We start from the raw sequence: 19264 nt of genomic DNA, 5'->3' as shown, positions 1-19264 counted from the left end.
TTTCTAAGCACGTAAGATTCATCTTGACGAATTTCTTCCGCCTTATTTAACGGTAAATCTCTGATGGCACACTCTACCCCACAGACAATCTTCTCTACTGGGATTCTTCTCGGCGCCACAGCGAAGTTAAAACCTTTCTTTAGCACTGATATTGAGTTCTGGTTCAGTACTTTATCAGACATATTTACTATGACCTTGTTATAATCTAATTTCGGTTGTTTGCGTTGGACCATTTTCTGAAATTTCTTTTCTTGATTGTCTCTACTATACGCTTTTACACGTTCGGCCTGCTCATACGTTATTCTTTCTATCAAGGCCCAATGTTCAGTTTGAAAGTTAATGCTAATCTCCATGAATAAACAGAGTGTAATTTTATTGTACTTACCCAAATCCCTCCTAGTTTGTTGAATTTGATTTCGCAGCAAACGTCTGCTGGCTTCCGCCAGAATCTTCTTGGCTCCTGTTGTTTTCATATGATGTTTAATCTTGATCCATGAGGGCATCATGTCACTGTATCTCTTCAAGAAGGCTAGTCTGGTGATTGACTTAGATATTTTCTTTCTCAATTCACCGAACTTCCTAACCTTCTCCATAGAGGTTACTAATTAATGAACGTAAGTTTTCGTGGCTCATTATATTAACATAAAGAAATAAATGAACTGGATTAAAGCCACTATATATATATATTTATTTATTAATAATAAAGCCAAGCTTTCAGCCAAATTGCATTGGCCTTCATCAGGGCATGTGAAGTTTTGCCTCCGACAGTGAGCATAGAAATTATCTGAAGGAACATGGAAGTCATGCCCGTGCCATTGGTTCTGCGACCCATGAGTTAGCCCACTATATTTCATCACTGCTACAGCCAGAAACAGGGAAGACAGAACTTCACATTAAAGATTCGAAACATTTCTTGCAGAAGTTACGTGAACTACGGGTGGACGAAGGTGACATCCTGGTAAGCTTTCATGTTACGTCACTTTTCACTAATATACCTGCAGAAGAAACACTGGCTTACATCGGAGAATACCTGTCTGAGGACTTGACCAATCTGGCAGCAGTTTGTTTAAAATCCACTTACTTCTACTACAAAGGGGATTAGTACGAACAGACAGAAGGAGCAGCAATGGGTTCACCTTTGTCACCAGTGGCTGCTAATATTTTTATGGAACACTTTGAGTCTACTGCATTAACAACAGCGCCATTGAAACCTAAGTGCTTCTATCGTTACGTGGATGACATTTTCGGTCTGGCCACATGGAAGGGAAACTTTAAATGGATTTTAGAGCACCTAAATTCCATTAACAGTAAGATCAAGTTCACAATGGAAGTAGAAAATGAAGGCAAATTACCTTTTCTTGATGTGTTAGTATACAAGAAGAACGATGGTACACTAGGCCATGCAATGTACAAGAAACCTACACATTCTGAAAGATACCTTCATAAGTCTTCACATCACCACCCCTCCCAAAAAGCAGCTCTCCTTCGGACGTTATATACTAGGGTGAATAATGTTGCAGACGATGATAACCGCTCGAGTGCAATGAGAGAACTGACAACATCCATGAAGAAAAACGGCTATACATCTGGAGACATAACACGAGCTGTGAAGATCAAGGAGCCTAACTTGAATAGCACCAACCAGGACTACAGCAAAAAGAAAAAAGTATTCCTTCCTTACGTGGCAGGTATAACTGACAGAATAGGGCGCATTCTTAAGAAGTACAATATAATTCCAGTTTTCACCGCAGACCGGAAGCTCAAATCCCTGTTTCGACCGGTCAAAGAGAAGCCACGTCTTGAAACACCGGGAGTATATGAAATTCCATGTGGTTGTGGTTGTTCATATGTTGGCATGACAAAAAGGCTTGTTAGCACCAGGGTGAAAGAGCACATCAGATTGGTAAAGAATGTCGCTCTTTCATACTCCACAGAGAACGCTATGAGCCAGTCTGCCATAGCAGAACATTTCTACAGTACAGACCATGAAATCCCCTTTGACCAGGCGAAGGTCATCGCGCTGTAAAAGATTTCTATGCTCGTCTTGTGAGGGAAGCCAAAGAGATAGAGCTGCGCCCAAATAACATCAACAGGAAAGACGGCTTCAAGTTATCAAATACATGGAGACCTGTACTGCAGAAATACATGCATAACACCACCATGGCACAGCGGGACGCACTCAAACTGTCGACAGAGGGCGGTGCATCAGTAACTTCCCTCCCAACCACCACAGCACAGCGCCACGATCCTTGAGTCCAGTTAGTGGGGTAGGCCGTGGATAGTACGGGCATGACTTGCATGTTACTTCAGATAATTTCTATGCTCACTGTCGGAGGCAAAACTTCACATGTCCTAATGAAGGCCAATGCAATTTGGCTGAAAGCTTGGCTTTATTATTATTAATATATATATATATATAGTGGCTTTAATCCAGTTCATTTAGTTCTTTATGTTAATTATTTTGTTGTTTGCTTTTCTTGAGATAACTAAAGAACGTATCTTGGCCATTAAATACACGTACTTCTTTCTTTCTTCTAAGCTGATAATTTTCCATTCTTGCAGAATGTCCTTCAGATGTGCTTTAGACCGTATGTGGCGTTTTCTATCACAGTTTTAAAATTATTTCCATACATGCTCAATGGAATTGCAGTCTGGGAATTGTGCATGAATTTTTTAATGAGTGAAGTGTACACTATCCATAACCGAACCATTTCTGCCATATGCATACGATCATTGTCTTCTTGGAAGTAATTGTTTACTAAGCCCAAATTCCCAGCACTGCTCTTGAGATTATTCTGCGATATGTTCTTTTATCCGCATTGCCATCTGCAAATGTAAGATTTCCAACACCACTAGAAACCATACAACACGACAATCTTCCGCCCCCAAATTTTACAGTGCCTGTCATGCTGTTGGGTTCTCATTCGGCACTGGCCTTTCTCGTCACGTGTATCCACCATAATTTCGATAAATGTTATGTTCGCTCTCATCCAACCAGAGGATTTTATACTATAACTCAGTATATATTCACCCCTTAGTTCCGATTCCTAAAACGCGGTTGGGGATGAGGAGAGATTAAATTAAAACATGTTTACGGCCGGATGCCCTTCCTAACGCCAATCTCAGTTGAGGAGCTGTATTCTTCCCTTTCTACTATGCAATTATCTAGTCTTTTTTCGTACAGGGTACATTAGATTGTTTCTCATACAACTGCTTGCTGCTAGGACAAAATCATCTCTCAATATATGGCGAACATAAGCATGACAAATCAAACACTTCCCTGTTCCAGGCGCTTCTGTACGACACTGGATGCCCCGTCATTGAATCACAAATCTTTACAATCACTGAACAAAAAGTTACTAGGGATTATGATGTGTATTTACAAATAAAGTGACAGACTGTACTGTATACACTTTTTCTTCTTAGTTTCGTGCACATTGTGAAACAGCTATAATAATAATAATAATAATAATAATAATAATAATAATAATAATAATAATAATGTGCGGCTTCCTGAAACTAGGTCCCACAACTATCATGATGCTCGCTACACACGCTAGCGTTAGAGATTAATTTAATGCAAACAGTATAAGACAAGCCGCCGCCTAAGGGAGAGTCCGGTGGGCGGCCTGCAGAGGCTGGCCGCATTACAGACCATGTCACTAGTACGTCTCAACAACAACAAAGCCTACTATTCTCATAGCATCAGTTGTGCACTGATCAAGATAAACTATTCTAGGATGAAAGTTTCAAATTTGGCAAATTTAGAATTATTCATCTTCTTAATAGCATTCGAGATTTATTAATTTAATAATCAGACAAATTACAAATCCATTTTACTTGGCTCACTTCACTGAGCCAGCACGGCCAAGTACAAGCGAGACGTCCGTCCGACCTGCAATATGTACATTAAGGTGACTTCGATGCTGACTTTACCCTTGTGAATTCCCGCTAGTTTCGGCAAACACACAACCAAAAAAACAGAGTAAATAATAATTATCATGTTCCAAAATGTTATCTATATATTAATAGAGTTTACTAAAAACACTTCAAAACTGACCGTTTTACTGGACCGATTTGCTGCATTTCTGTTTTACTCTCTCCGGAATTACCTGTGAATCATGAGACATTGATACGTCTCTAAGTTCAGCCAACTTTGAGTAAACATAAAATCAAATCATTAAGTAATCACTCCAATAATTGCAGGCGAAAGCTTACTCTAACCCGCAATACAGTCTGCACTTGGCGAGTTGCTAAGCGACTAACACTCAATATTCTGATATATGTAATTTCCACCCTTAGTAATGTCATTTCATGCAGCTATATCCTAGTGAATATTTTAGAGGATGCCTGACAGTGATATGGATATAGTAAGATGTAGGAAAATAACATTTGCTTTGGAATGATATTGGAATTATCAGTTTCTGCTTACGGTACAGTTTCAGCCAGAGCTTATGATATGGGCTGCTACAATTTATTACATGTATCCAGGAATCTGAGTTAATACAAGGAACTAACATCATGATTATTTCATCATGTACGAGTATCTTTGACAGAATAGATTCGTAAGAACACTATTAAAGCTTGCTCTAAATTTGACCAGGAGTTCCTGTTTTCCTACAGCTATCCAGAGGCAAACAGTTGCTCTAGCTATGAGAATTTATCATAACATAACACAACACAAGATTTTACATAATGAGTATCCTGTTGAGGGCACTACCCAATTTATGAATGTAATATCTAAATAGTGGTTCAGAGGTGTGCCTAGCTTGTATGCTCACATTAAATTTACTTTAAATTTCCTACCGTAGCAAGTCTGTCATTTAGGAATGCACTGATGGATATCGTTAAATCTACCACCATCGTGAACCTGAATAAAAGGAACGCTAGCATCCTTTATTACTACAGTATATTAAGTAGAACCTGCAGTTTGTCAGAAAATTTATCTATTGCATGTAATATGTATTTACGTGTATGTTTCGTCAAAGTTATTTAGGTGACTCCCTAACCTTGAACAGTCGGCAGCTGAACCTCCTATGACGTCCACCATTTCGTTTTGATATTACGGTCTGAGATATTGTAGTCTGTCTTGTTTACATGCTGCTAGCAGAAAACGGTCGACGTACGCACAGACGGAAAGGTAAGGTATCCAGTCGATTAGCATTCTGTATGACCATTAAGAAAGCGCAGAGACAAACTCTTAAAAGTGGGTGTCTACTTACCCGAACCAGTATTCAGTCACCGCCAATTGTGTGTTGCGCTATCTCGGGCTAAGATCGTTTGAAAATGTAAGACCAAGATACACCCGAATGGTTGATGCCCAGTAAATGGAAAGAAGTGTAATAAACTACATTACGAATGAAGTACCGGTATTGAATGTTCATAAAAGTATTAAAAACGGCAGGAAAAACAATGACTACGACAGACATATCAAGACGAGTTATCTGAACTACTTAGGGTAAACCTACCTAACTTCGTGATATTAAGGATTGTAAGTAATATATCAGGACAAATACTCGATCTAGGAATTTTATATTTTACATGCTGAGTACCAATACATTATTCTACAAACACATGATAAAGAACGTTCAAAAAATGCAAAACATTTGGAGTTATAACATGTAACAAGCGAAGTGTGCGTGCTACTTAATTTCGTGATAGCATACCTAATCCCGTGACACAGTATACTTAACTCCGTGATAACTTTTCTGAGCATTGTTACAGTTCACTTCACGCACTTTTCACTCATTTTTAGTATCGGTATCGTTGTCACCGACATATTCACAAATACTACACATAAATACAATAGCATCAGATGAACCACTTTAAGAAAATTTCACTGTTAATCCATTCACTCTGTGACAGGACTACTGAGGCGTTAGGAAGGCACCATTCAGCAATGAATCTGACATTCTCACTCGTTTAAAAATGATTAGAAGTGGATCAAATTCACCTGCAGCATTTCCAGCTTGCACAATTTTTCACTTCACTGAATGGGAACTTTGTCATTGTTTGCATACTGTTTTTTGGCCATAGCATACGCAACATGTCTTATTCGGTAAACGTTCAGACCGATCCCTATTTCCTGCATTTTTACTATGAAATTAATCTCCAGTTCACTCGTAAGGGCAAACGGTCTACCCATTTTTCCAATAGTCATATTTCCTTTTAGAGTACTCCATGGAACGGTGAAATGTTTAGCAGCCTTGTGTATAGACCACTTTTCCTCCAAAACTTTCTGAAGCGCTTCCCGAAGGTCAACTGATGAATAGGTATGTCTTCTTAGGTCACAAGACCTGTTTTTTTGAGCTTGTTGCTGTTTTCCTTCTTCACACATTTGCTTAACGCTGGAGCCATTATGTCTGAAATGGACACAAAACGTAAGAGTCGTAGTCATTTTCTTAAGCAATTATATCATTAATAACGCACTTAAATCCAACTCTGGCTACTGATATTTTAAGTGTGCTCCTTAGAGAATATAAGTGCATATACTTGTCTGAATAAGTACTTGACCAACTAACCTTAATAACGTTTTACTACAGGGACAGACCAACAAGTAGCGTGTTTCCATCCACACAACATACAATCAACTGCCTGTCCTTCACCCAGCTGAAATTCCCGCTCAAAATAGTTTCCCCGTGTAAAAGCACTCCTGCTATGTACTGAGGACTGTTGGAACGAAGTGTAAAACGCCTACCTTAATTCAGGATCAACAACATGTCGCGTATTACGAAATAAAGTATGTCACGAAATAAGGTAGGTTTACCCTATAACGAATGCTGCGGAGCAGCACGGGTCCACTAGTGATATTTTAAAGGCATACTACAGAACACAATGCGTACAGTATTAGCGACCATGAAAAATGTTAGCTATATAGCTAAACTTACATCTGTAGACGATATGTCAGAAAATTGTACGGAGGAACAAAAAACGCCGAGTATCGGGCGGCGAGATATTACTTGACACGCTAAAGGAGCCAACAGCTTCGAGTGGATGAACACTTAGGAGAGTGATAGAACCTCAGTGGAGGAAATACCACTGAAAACTATCAGGTAGCGTCTGTACTCCCGTTAGGGGCGGCTACCAAAGGAGTCTGTTCCCAGGTTACAGTTGTGGTGTACTAATACAAAACCTGGCAGCAAGTATAAAATGCCCTCGACGACAGGCGGAACGACAAGTCGGTTAGGGTATTTCCGTCGTATCTACGGCTACATCAAATCAGAATGTGGATCACGCTACGGAGTTCCTCCGAAGCGACGCGCGCGCCGCTTTAACCCGAGTGGCGTCAGAAATGGTCAAAGGATACTGTTGTGTGCAGGAAACGAAGTGAAGAGGTGGTGTTGGTGATTGTTTTAAGAGGAAGTACAACGAGGGAATCATCATCTATATAACACTAATCACAGAGAAAAAAATGGAAGGGATCTGACATTTCGAAAAATGAAGGTAGCGGCCAAAGACACACAAGGGCCACGAAGAGCGTGAAAATGACTCCCTGGGCCTCGAGTGCTCTAATACCGTGGGGGTCCGGAAAGAACAAGAGTTGAACAAGGGAGGTCGGATAGCATAGATGAAAGTGAGGAGCCTGGCACAAGTGGAAGAAATGCCACGACTCAGCTGAGAGTCCCGAGGTCGCCAACCCACGCTCCCGAGTTAAGAGACCTTGGGGCCCCTTTTAATCGCCCCTTACGACAGGCAAGGGATACCATGGGTGTTATTCTACTGCAACGAAGTGAAGAGATTCCAAGGCAAAGGTGGTTGGAAATGGCTAGAAGGTTATCTATCACGGCACAAGCATAACAAGGAATGGTGCAGCAGTCATAGTCGGCCAACAGTTTTATAAGAATATCACGAGGAAATACAGTGTGTCAAATTGGCTCATGTCCAACAATCACCATCATTTCCTGCTCACATCGTCTGCTGTTATGCACCTCTGACTGGCTGCACTGATAAGAAGGAATTCTGGAACGGCCTTTATGTTCATCTGCGAGCGATCGACCCGAAAGAGTCCATCCTTGGAGGTGATTTGAATGGCCGGCATGGCTCTCGGAAGGGCGAATACGTGCGCTGTCATGCAGGACATGGATTTGGTGTGCGTGATTACGACGGATGTCTTATACTGTACTTTACTGAAGCTCAAGACCTAGCTGTAGCTAGCATTTTCTTCAAGAAGAGACCAACACAGCCACCTACACTAGTGGTGGGCATGCTACACAAATAGACAACTGGTTAGTTCGAAGAAGAGACTTGAAGTTAGTGGTCAACGCCAAGATGATTCCCTACGTCACCGCTTATTCGTGCTAGACATACGAATGAACCAGCTGAGGCAAACTAGGGCACCGAAGACCGGACCTGAACGAATTGGATGGTGGAAAATCAATTTCAACAAGAACGAGCTGAAAAAAACCTTGGCAAATTTAGTCGAGAAGCCAGGGGAATCAGTGGAAAAAATGTGAAACGATGCTGTAGATCAGATAGATCACGTTGCAGTGGACACTTTGGGTAAAACAAAGGTAGAGCGAAAATGTACTCATAAGAAAACGTGGTGGTGGAACGAGGAAGTTCAACGGGTCGTTAAAGAAAAGAAAAAGTTAGCCTTCACAACCGGATGGAATCCACGTCTCGAAACAGATCGTGAACGATGCCGTACGCTGACACTGGCAGCGAAGAGAACGGTGGGTGAGGCAAAGGAGCATCACAACAAGGATTTGTACGAACGACTAGACACACCAGGAGTAGATGCCAATATTTATTGCCACGCCAAATCCCGTAATCGTTCCACGCAAGATATTAGCCATGCTATGCAAATCAAAAGGGTCGGACAACATAATCCTGTTTTGCTGCCACCTGCAAAGAAACGTTTCCACACCCACCAATTCCGAGCCCTCAACGCATATCTGGACGTGCACCAATATTCAGGTCCAATGAAGTGATGCTAGCTCTCCAGCAAGAATGGTAAAGCAACTAACCCTGACGATGTACCAGCCGATTTCGGGAAGATGCTTGGGCAGCCTGGCGTGAAATTCCGTGTCACTCTGTTCAATCAAATAGTAGTACAGACCAAGTTTCACATTGTGTGGACCAACAGCAAAACTGTACCAATTTGGAAAGGGAAGCGAGATGGCCCAGTATGAAACAATTACCGGCCAATTCGACTTCTATGCCACACGCTGAAGATATTTGAACCTGTAGTGGATGATCAACCAAGAAGTATTGTTGCCATAACATGGAATCAGTGCGTGTCTATCACAGAATGCAGTGGCACACGTGATCCATGGCACATAATCAAAAGGTACAGAGAAAAGGCTCGCCGTGCATTTAGCATGTTGAGGGCTGGAAAAAGCTTCCCATCGGGTCCCACACGATCTGGTATGGCGAATACTTCGCAGCCTCGTAATTCCAGAGAGAGATATATATATATAGGACGGATCCAACTTCTGTGCCGTAACATCACAAAAGTAATTCGATGCCCGGCCGGGCAGTCACAGCCTTTTAACATCAATGCCGGTGTTCATCAAGGTTCATCCCTCACACCTACTCTTCAATCTTGGTACGGATATAACAGCTGACAATCAGGGTCCCGATTCCTGGGCGATCCTATATGCAGATCATGTGACAATTTCATAAGAGTGCAGGCTTGCAACACAAGTTGCCCTCTGTGGAGTACAATGTCGCCCTCTGATAAGGCAGCATGGACACATCCTTCATGCTAGGGGATATGACGATGTTGAGATGGTCGCTGGGGTTGACTCTTGGACCATGTGAAAAATGAAGATATGCGACGTAGACTTGGTGTGGCCCCTATCGCGCAGAAAGCGAGAGGCTCGACTCCAGTGGTATGGCCGTATCATGCAAAGGAACGACGATTCAGTTATTAAAACAACCATCCAGCTTGAACCAGGGTGGACGCCGACCAAGAGGAAGACCGCTTCTACAGCCCAATATGACAAAGGCTCTCCTCTGTCCAGGTACCGTTGGAACATCCCGAGGAGAAAAAGAGGCTATCCTCGTTGGGGTGTTTCAGCATCTGATTATGGACTTCATGGGTGCGTTGACATCATTATGCGTATTGTGGGCCTTAACCTTCAGGCATGCTAGACAGGACCAAATGGCGAAAATGTAACCGAACAACGTACCCCGTTTGATGGGGGGAAAACGCTAAGGGGTGAGAGAGAGGCGGGACTTTTTTCACACTAAGTAAAATGTTTGTAGACTTTAAAACAATATGTTTCCGACTGCATTGATGCAGGCCCGAAATGCCTTACCACCATGTAGTGTAATATGCCCTTTCTTATTAAAAAAAACAGCCATAAAACGCTGTTTCCGGATAAATGCGTCCTGGATAGAACTCTCCACGCGTATCAAGTGTTCAATGGTGGAACGGGCAGCTCGAAAACCTCATCGGTACTCAAAAGTCCTCTTTTCTCCAAGCACAACACAAGTTGGCGATTCACCATCCTCTCAAATTGTTTACACAAACAGTGAGAGAAATAGGTCTAAGTCACTGTAGACTTAGGATTTTCGTCACGGTTGAATAGAGGAATTACTATTCCCTTCATCCACTGAGATGGAAACTCACCCTCTATCCAGATTAGGTTGAACGCCCCAAGAAGGTGTAAGAGGCTATCCTCACTGAAGTGTTTCAACATCTCGGTATGGACATTATCTGATCCGGGAGCCATGTCCTTGCAAAGCGCCAATGCGTTGCGGAGTTCCCACTCCGTAAAGTCCACCGAAACTTGAGTTGCGTAATAAGATTTTTACGTTCTGCCTGCCCCTTCAGAGACAGGAAATATGGATGGTAATTCCCGGAACCAGACATCTGCAAAATGATTTGCTGCATAATTAACAACACTGGGTGGATCAGTGACGATACAGCCTGCAATGGAATTTCCTGGTGCTGAGGATGGTCCTTGTTCTACCGAAATGAGTTGAAGAGTTTTCCACTCTCGAGATGTCTATATAACGCTATGGACGACGCTTTTCTTTCCTATGAAGCTTTCTTAATCTGTCGAATAAAAAACCGCGCCTTAGCGCGACGTTTATTAAATGTTACCAAGTTGGCCACAGTAGGCTGCTTATGAGAGTTTATGAGCGTGACGTCGTTCTTTTATAGCTGGTGCAAATTCTTCTTTCCAGCAAGGAACGAGTTTTCGTCGAGGAGTCCGAGAATAAGATGGAATGGATCCCTCAGCAGCAACAAGAATAACTTGTATGATATGAGTTACATCGTCGTCTATGCTCCGGCTATTCGCGTGGTTAAAGACAGCTAGTGATGTGAACTTCAGTCAAGCAGCACGTTTAAGAATCCATCGGGGAAAAGCCTCGATGGATTTCTGTTTCGACACAGTAAGAACAACAGGGAAATGGTCACTTGTCACAAAGATGGTGTGCATCCCATCGAAGCAGAGGAATGAACGCTCGGCTGCACAGACTAACGTCAATGCGGGAGTAGGAGCTGTACGCTACGCTGAAATGTGTTGGTTCCCTGTATTCAAAATGCATATATCCAGCTCTCTTATTAACCGTTCCAACTCCCCTCCCCTGGGGCAAGGCATTTCAGAACCCCATAATGGGTGATGGGCATTAGAATCACCCAATAAGAAGAAAGGAGGTGGGAGCTGATCTATAACAATTACATCATTGATATTAAAAGCAGGGACCTTCGTGGCTCAGGCGGCAGCACACCAGCCTCTCACCGCTGGGTCCCGTGTTTGAAATCCCGGTCACTCCATGTGAGATTTGTGCTGGAAAAAGCGGAGACAGGACAGCTTTTTCTCCGGGTACTCCGGTTTTCCATGTCATTTTTCATTCCAGCAACACTCTCCAGCATTTAATTTCATCTTTCAGTCATTAATCATTGTCCCAGTGGAGTGCGACAGGCTTCTGCAGCCGGCACAGTTCCTGTCCTCACCGCTAGATGAGGCTTCATTCATTCTATTCCTGACTCGGTCGAATAACTGGAAACAGGCTGTGGATTTTAGTTTTCATATTAAAAGGCTGGCCTGGTGGGAAATAAACATTAAAAACCGTAGTTATGACAGGTAACGAAGCGCATAACGCTACTGCCTCCAGTTGAGTTCTTAGAGGAACCTCTTCGCTGAAAGTGTCTGAACAAGTCAAAATACCAACGCCACAGAAAGCCCGTTTAGCATAATCCCATTCTGTCGAGTGTAGTCCAATATTTCTCAAGACTGTATGACGACCTGGTCTGAGATTGGTTTCTTGACGAGGTGATGTACGTTTGGAAGTGCTTCGACTTTTTCCGGGACCGGAATTTTCTCCTACGAGGGGAGAGAGTAGATTTTCCAGCAGGTGTACCTACTGGCGTTGACACAGCCCCACCGGAAGAGAGCATGTGTCCCCATTCGCAGGAGGGGTGGACGAGCGTCTGGTAAGGGCGTCCTTCTTCCCCGCCTTCTGTTCTTGTTTAGACGGGCTGGGAGATGAAATACCAGCCCCGGTGAACGATGCCGCCTCCACCGGCATAGGCGCGGTTTTCGCGGACCTCTTGGGAGAGGGAGTCTTTGCCTTCCCTAACTGCAGTGCCAGGTTAGGTTGCCCAGCAGGCACCGGCTTGCTGTGCTGTACGCTGGGATAACCCCACCTTCCAGCTTTTACTCTTTGCGGCGTTGCTCACAGGAGCAACTGCCGCATTGGGCGCAGCGATCTACGCAGGTATTGACAAAAAACGACGAACCTGGTAGACTCTGTGCTATCATGCTAAAGTCTAGTGTTTCCGAAGGAGCAGTCATGAAATGAAACTTACGGCGCGCTTCCTGGTAGGAAAGACCACTCAGGATCTTGATCTCCTGGATCTTTTACTCATTGAGGTAGACTGGTCAGTTTCTCACTCGAGGAGAATGAAGACCAAGGCAGTTAGTGCACTTGTTCGGAGGTGTCCACTCTTCCGCGCCATGCGCTTCTCTTCCACATGAACCACACAGACGGATCAGAACAAGATACCGTATACCCGAATCTTTGGCATTGTGAGCACCGCATGGAAGGCGGGATGTACGGTTTCACATCGGAGCGATAGCTTGTAACTATCACTTTCTGGAAACAACGACAATTTCAAGGAGACTACGAACGCACCCGTGGCAACATCTTCACCGTTGACTTTATGCGTAATGCACTGGACGGTGCTTCATGTCTTCCAACAGCTCATCGTCAGTGTTCAAGATGAGATGACGATGGAAGGTAACTCCACGAACCAGATTCACAGTTTTGTGCTCTTCCACCTCGACAGTCAGTCTTGGAAACGATCGAGTGTCTACAGATAAGCCGAAACATAGATGGCGTCAAATTGAAATGTCTGCAGACGGTAGCTGAGGCCATACGATTATTATTATTATTATTATTATTATTATTATTATTATTATTATTATTATTATTTAGCCGAAACATGATTGTGTTCGCTCATTTCGACCACTCTTTCACTGCGCGAAGTTTCTGGGAAATCGGGTTGTTCAATTTGGCGGGTTCATTAGACAATTTTGCAGAATTCAATGCCGAGAATTAAAATGGTGCATGTTTTGTTGAACAGGAATTGTGCATAAAAGATAAAATTAAAAAAGTATTTTCTTAATTTAAGAGAAAATTTGAGGCGATTACACAAGAACCGAGTGACACTTCGTACTGGTAACTCTGAAAACAGCAGCAAGATGCAATTTCTTTTCAGCTTACATAATCACGTTATGCTGCTAATAACAGTACAGTTTTTGCAGATACTGCTTACGAGAAACGGCGGAACGAGGAAGTGCAATGAAAAAAGGGCAACTTGTGTAACCTTCTTCAACACATTGTCATGAATACAGAAGAAGAGAATAATCAGGGAACTGAAGTTGAAACAAGTTTCTGTACAGCCAACATTTCTCTTCCTTACATAATGCGGTTCATGACAAAAAACAGAAAATTACATAGATGCGCTGCTGAAAGATCTGCCCTACCTCTTTCCCGTGCCTAACTTCATATCACAAATATACATTACCGACCTCGATAGCTGCAGTCGCTTAAGTGCGGCCAGTATCCAGTAGTCGGGAGATAGTGGGTTCGAGCCCCACTGTCAGCAGCCCTGAAGATGGTTTTCCGTGGTTTCCCATTTAACACACCAGGCAAATGCCGGCGCTGTACCTTAAGGCCACGGCCGCTTCCTTCCACTTCCTAGGCCTTTCCTATCCCATCGTCGCCATAAGAGATATCTGTGTCGGTGCGACTTAAAGCAAAAAGAGACATTAACGAACTGCTTCACAGTGATCTAACTTAATTACAGATCCGAAGAAGATGCAGCACTTCCCAACTGGAATTATCTTAAGCAATGCATTTTCGAAAGAATGAAGGGGATGGTAGGTACTAGAGTTCGAGAGAAGCAAACAAGCTAGCTTGTAGTTTTACGTGACTATTGATACAACCATAGCCACAGGACATAGTTTTACTCTGAATACAAACCACTGGACGCGAATATATATTTTAAAACCCCGTATGCAATGGTCGGGGTACGAACTTTGAGAGAAAAATCAATGTGAAAATACATATACAGACTTCCGGTTGAACAGCTGATTAACATATTTATTAAATGTTTAAAAATTTACCGTTATAAACATTGTAATAAGGTTATTCGCGTCTATTAATGACGTTGGATGTGCAAACCCAGTAGCTGTAAACAACATGTATGGAATGAACTGCAAGAAACCAGCTTTTGGAAATAACAGCAACATTTAGTAAAATGTTACGTTCACCTGGTGTTATTGGCATGATCATTTATTGCGAGTTGGCTGTGCGGGTTCAAGGCGTATAGATGTTAGCTTGAATTAGAAAGATAGTGGGTTCGAACCCCACTGTCAACAGCCCTGAAGATTGCTCTTAGTTTCCCATTTTCACACCAGGGAAATGCTGGGATTAACCAAAGCCACGGTCTTTTCATTCTCAGTCTTAGCCCTGTCGTATCCCATCATCGCCGTAAGACCTCTGATTCGGTGTGACGTAAAACCAAAATTAGGAAAACATCAATGCGTCGAAATATGTCCCGTGCTCTGTCACAAGATTTGGGGAGTTCATGAATGTAGTCCCCCCCCCCCACCTTTTTTTAATGTGATGTTTCCCTTCAATATATTTCACTTCTGGTAACGAAACTTATTCATATGACGGGTTCAAATATTTTGCATAATTAATGTCCACTATGGACCCCGATATTAAGAAATCAAATTAGTATTTCTACATTAATCGTTTTACTTTTCGTCTGAAGATTACACAATTTTAAGTTAATTATTACGAGACAGGAAAAACACGATAGTGAATGTCTCGCGCGTGAATAAAACACTACAAGCATTCGAATGAATTCCTGAAGACTAGCCCAACTTTGTTGAAAAATCAGGCCATAGGTAGCAGACATTAATATAAAATATTAGAATGCTTCTTCTTGCGTACACCTTTGAAAACAACTAATACGAAGAATGAGAGAAGGTATGAGGAGAGAAAGCTCCTAAATTTATGCTCCCGCTGTTTGTCCTATTCTATATTTTGTAAGGATAAAGTCACCATGAAAACTTCGATGCATTTCGTTGGTTTCGTTATAACCAAACAATTATACCTAGCTTCTTACCTACTATCTACAGTATAGTATTAATAAAAAGGAGATGGTTTCTGATTTGAGCTGAAATTTGGTAAGGATATAGCTAAAAGTCCGGAGTCACTCAAGGGATACTTTCGATTTTGATATATTTCACCGTTTCCAACTAGTGGGAGATTTTACAAGGGTTTGTCCCAAATTTGGGCAACGTTTGCCCTATATCAACTAAAACAGTGGATAAATGTTTGGCGCTATCGAAAAAGGAAGTGCACCATGTAAGCTTGAAATGAAATGTTCTGTAAGAAATATCACATTTTCTTCGTAACTCTAATGGTATTCAAGAAAATTCAATTTTCTTGTATTTTTGGTTGTGGTTGCCTTCATTAAGGAATGGGCTACTCGCATCATGCATAAGTGAACGCATGTTCGTCATTTGTGTTAAGTCGCTGTACGTTTGTTAACAAGCCAGATGAAGAATGAGCGCACCATTCAGCAGAAAGCTTTTGGAGGCTAGGCCCCAGGGTCTCTAACTTGCGAGCGTGGGTTAGAGACCACGGGGCTCCTAGCTGAGTGCTGTCATTGCTTCCACTTGTGCCAGGCTCTTAACTTGCATCTATTATCAACGCTTGTTCTTTTCCGACCCGGACGGTATTAGGTTTGCGAATCCTAGGGAGTCGCAATTTTCACGCCCTTCATGGTCCTTTCTTTCTTTGGCCGATACCTTCATTCTTCGAAGTGCCCGATCCTTGCACTTTTTCCCTGTGATTAGTGTTAACAGGATGGTTGCCCTGTTGTACTCCCTCTTAAAAATAATCACCTTTTGGAGGCTACAGTTGTATTGTAGAGTGTGCTGAGCGTTCTCAACCATATTTGAGCACTGTTGTGAACTGAGCTGTATTTTATTATCTTTTAGACTTTCACGGTTCGTGTAACTATTCATGTATATTTTGGGCTTATGCCGTGTAATTACAAATATACTCTACGCGTTTCAAAAGGAACCTTGCCTTTCTTCATCAGGAGACAACACAGAAATGAAACGACGCATCAAAGGTTGATAGGAGAAAGCATTAGGAACTTAAAATGGTGCCCTACGATGTAATAGGGATGTAATTTTAGCCCCATGCTAGAGACAACGAAAGGCAACAGTAAAGCATCAGTCTGTAATGGCTCTGATAATAGGTAGCCATGATTCACTGAAGGTATCGCCTGTATCGCAGTTGAAATTATCAGGGTGTTTACGTATTTCAACCGCCTCCTTGATAATTCTTGGGCGATATTAATGCGGCCACAACATCCACTTCTTGGAACAAGACATGACCAGGTGTTAAGGCACGATCAGCAACAGCTGATTTATCACGTTGGTTGAGTCTGATACACCTGGTATGTTCTTTGATGCGAGTACACACCGTTCTCGAAGTCTGCCCAATTAGAAACCTTGCAACAAGTACAGGGAACTTTGTAGATACCAGGTGGTTGCAATTTAGGCAAACTATCCTTAGTTGGTCGCAGGAGTTGCCTAATCTTAATTGATGCTCCAAAAACAGTTCGTACATGGTACCTACGTAAGATTTTAGCAATATGATCCGTCGTGTTATGTATGTAAGGTAGGTAAGCAGTTCCTTTTACATCTTTCTCCTTAACAGATGTCCGTATGGACGGAAGGTGAAGACAATCTTGGTCACTTTCTGGATCACGTTAATCGCCAGCACCCTTCCATTTGTTTCACCATGGAAATTGAATCTGACGGCAAAATACCATTTTTAGGTGTTCTCGTCACCAAGAAAGAGGATGGATCTTTAGGACACAGCGTTTATCGTAAGCCTACACACACCAATAGATTATCTCCACGCAGATTCTCACCATCACCCTGCCCAGAAACATGGTATCCTTACAACTGACTACCAGGCCCAGGAGAATTTGTGAAGTGTCAGCTCTACAAGAGGAAATTAACACCTTGAGAACCACCTTTGACAGTAACGGTTACAGCAGAGCTTTGATCTCAACGGTTCTGAAATCAACGCATAATCGGACATCTGTTAAAGAAAAACATGTAAAAGGAACTGCTTACCTACCTTACATACATAACACGACGGATCGTATTGCTAAAATCTTACGTAGGTACCATGTACGAACTGTTCTTGGAACATCAATTAAGATCAGGCAACTCCTGCGGCCAACTAAGGATAGTTTCCCTAAATTGCAACAACCTGGTATCTACAGAGTTCTCTGTACTTATGGCAAGGTTTATATTGGGCAGACTTCGAGAACGGTATACACTTGCATCAAAGAACATACCAGGTGTATCAGACTCAACCAACCTGATAAATCAGCTGTTGCTGATCATGCCTTAACACCTGGTCATGATGTCTTGTTCCAAGAAGTGGATGTTCTTGGCCCTATAAAGCAATATCGCCCAAGAATTATGAGGGAGGCGGTTGAAATACGTGAACATCCAGATAATTTCAACCGCGATATAGGCTACAACCTCAGTGAATCATTACTACCTATTATTATAACCATTACTGCTTTAATGTTGCCATTCGTTGTCTATCATAGGGCTAAAATAGCGTCCCTTTTACATCTTACGGCACCATTTTAAGTTCTTTGTTGCTTTCTCCTGACAATCTTTAATGCGTCGTTTCATTTCTGTGTTGTCTCCTGATGAAGAAAGGCAAGGTTCCTTTTGAAACGCGTAGAGGGTGTTCATAATTACACGGCAAAAGACCAAAATATACTTCATAAATGAGTTGTATTTTATTTATTCAGCCATTGTCATTATCGTCATCGTATTATATCTATATTTTGTGTTTCTATCATGTTAATACTGCGTACATAGGTTTAGGATTTCTTTTTTCAATTGGCTTTACGTCGCACCGACACAGATCTTATGACGACGATGGCACAGGAAAGGGCTAGGAGTGGGAAGGAAGCGACCGTGGCCTCCAGGTACAGCCCCAACATTACACTGGTGTAAAAATGGGAAACCACGGAAAACCATCTTCAGGGCTGCCGTCAGTGTGGTTCGAACCAACCTATTTCCCGGATGCAAGCTCACAGCTGCGGGCCCCTAACCGCACGGCCAACTCGTCCAGTGGATTTATACTTAGAGTGCGTATAATTCACAGAAATGAAATTCATCACAACAATGAAACAGAAGATCAGGGAAAACAAGATTAGAAATGAAGCAAACAGGAAGGAGGCCGGCATCAAAATATCTGCTTCCGAGATTTTAGAAAGATGCAGGCTACAATGGTTTGGACGTGTTATGAGGCTGGACAGAAGTGAAAGGGTAGAGGCCAGTAGAGGGGCCAAGGAATCGATAAATAGACACACTAAACATCGGAGGTCAGCAAGAGGATTTCCAAGTGGGAGGACAGGGGAACAGAAACTATACTTTGACAGGAAGAAGTGGCGTGCGCTTGTACCCGGGAAGTTGGAGCTGGAAAATGATGATCCGTTTCCATAACTAAATGGTTAGCGTGCGGCCTTTGGTCACAAGGGCCTCGGGTTCGATTCCTGACAGGGTCGGGTATTGTAACCATAATTGGTAAATTCCGCTGCCACGGGAGCTGGGTGTATGTGTCGACTTCATCGTCATTTCATCCTCATCACGACGCGCAGGTCGCCTACGGGAGTCAAATTAAAAGACCTGCATCTGGCGAACCCGACTTTTCCTCGGAGACACTCGGCACCAAAAGC

At 42.6% G+C, this 19264-nt stretch overlaps 1 protein-coding gene across 2 annotated transcripts in view; it reads right to left on the bottom strand.

The window, feature by feature from the left end:
* Positions 1-19264, bottom strand: part of Klp31E (kinesin-like protein 31E) — a 580309-nt gene that overhangs the window by 420787 nt on the left and 140258 nt on the right. The window lies entirely within an intron of this gene.

This window comes from Anabrus simplex, chromosome 4 (assembly GCF_040414725.1).
Source record: "Anabrus simplex isolate iqAnaSimp1 chromosome 4, ASM4041472v1, whole genome shotgun sequence".
Classification (NCBI taxonomy): domain Eukaryota; kingdom Metazoa; phylum Arthropoda; class Insecta; order Orthoptera; family Tettigoniidae; genus Anabrus; species Anabrus simplex.
The sequence above is the reverse complement of the archived record's forward strand: the minus strand, read 5'-3'. Positions and strand labels throughout refer to the sequence as shown.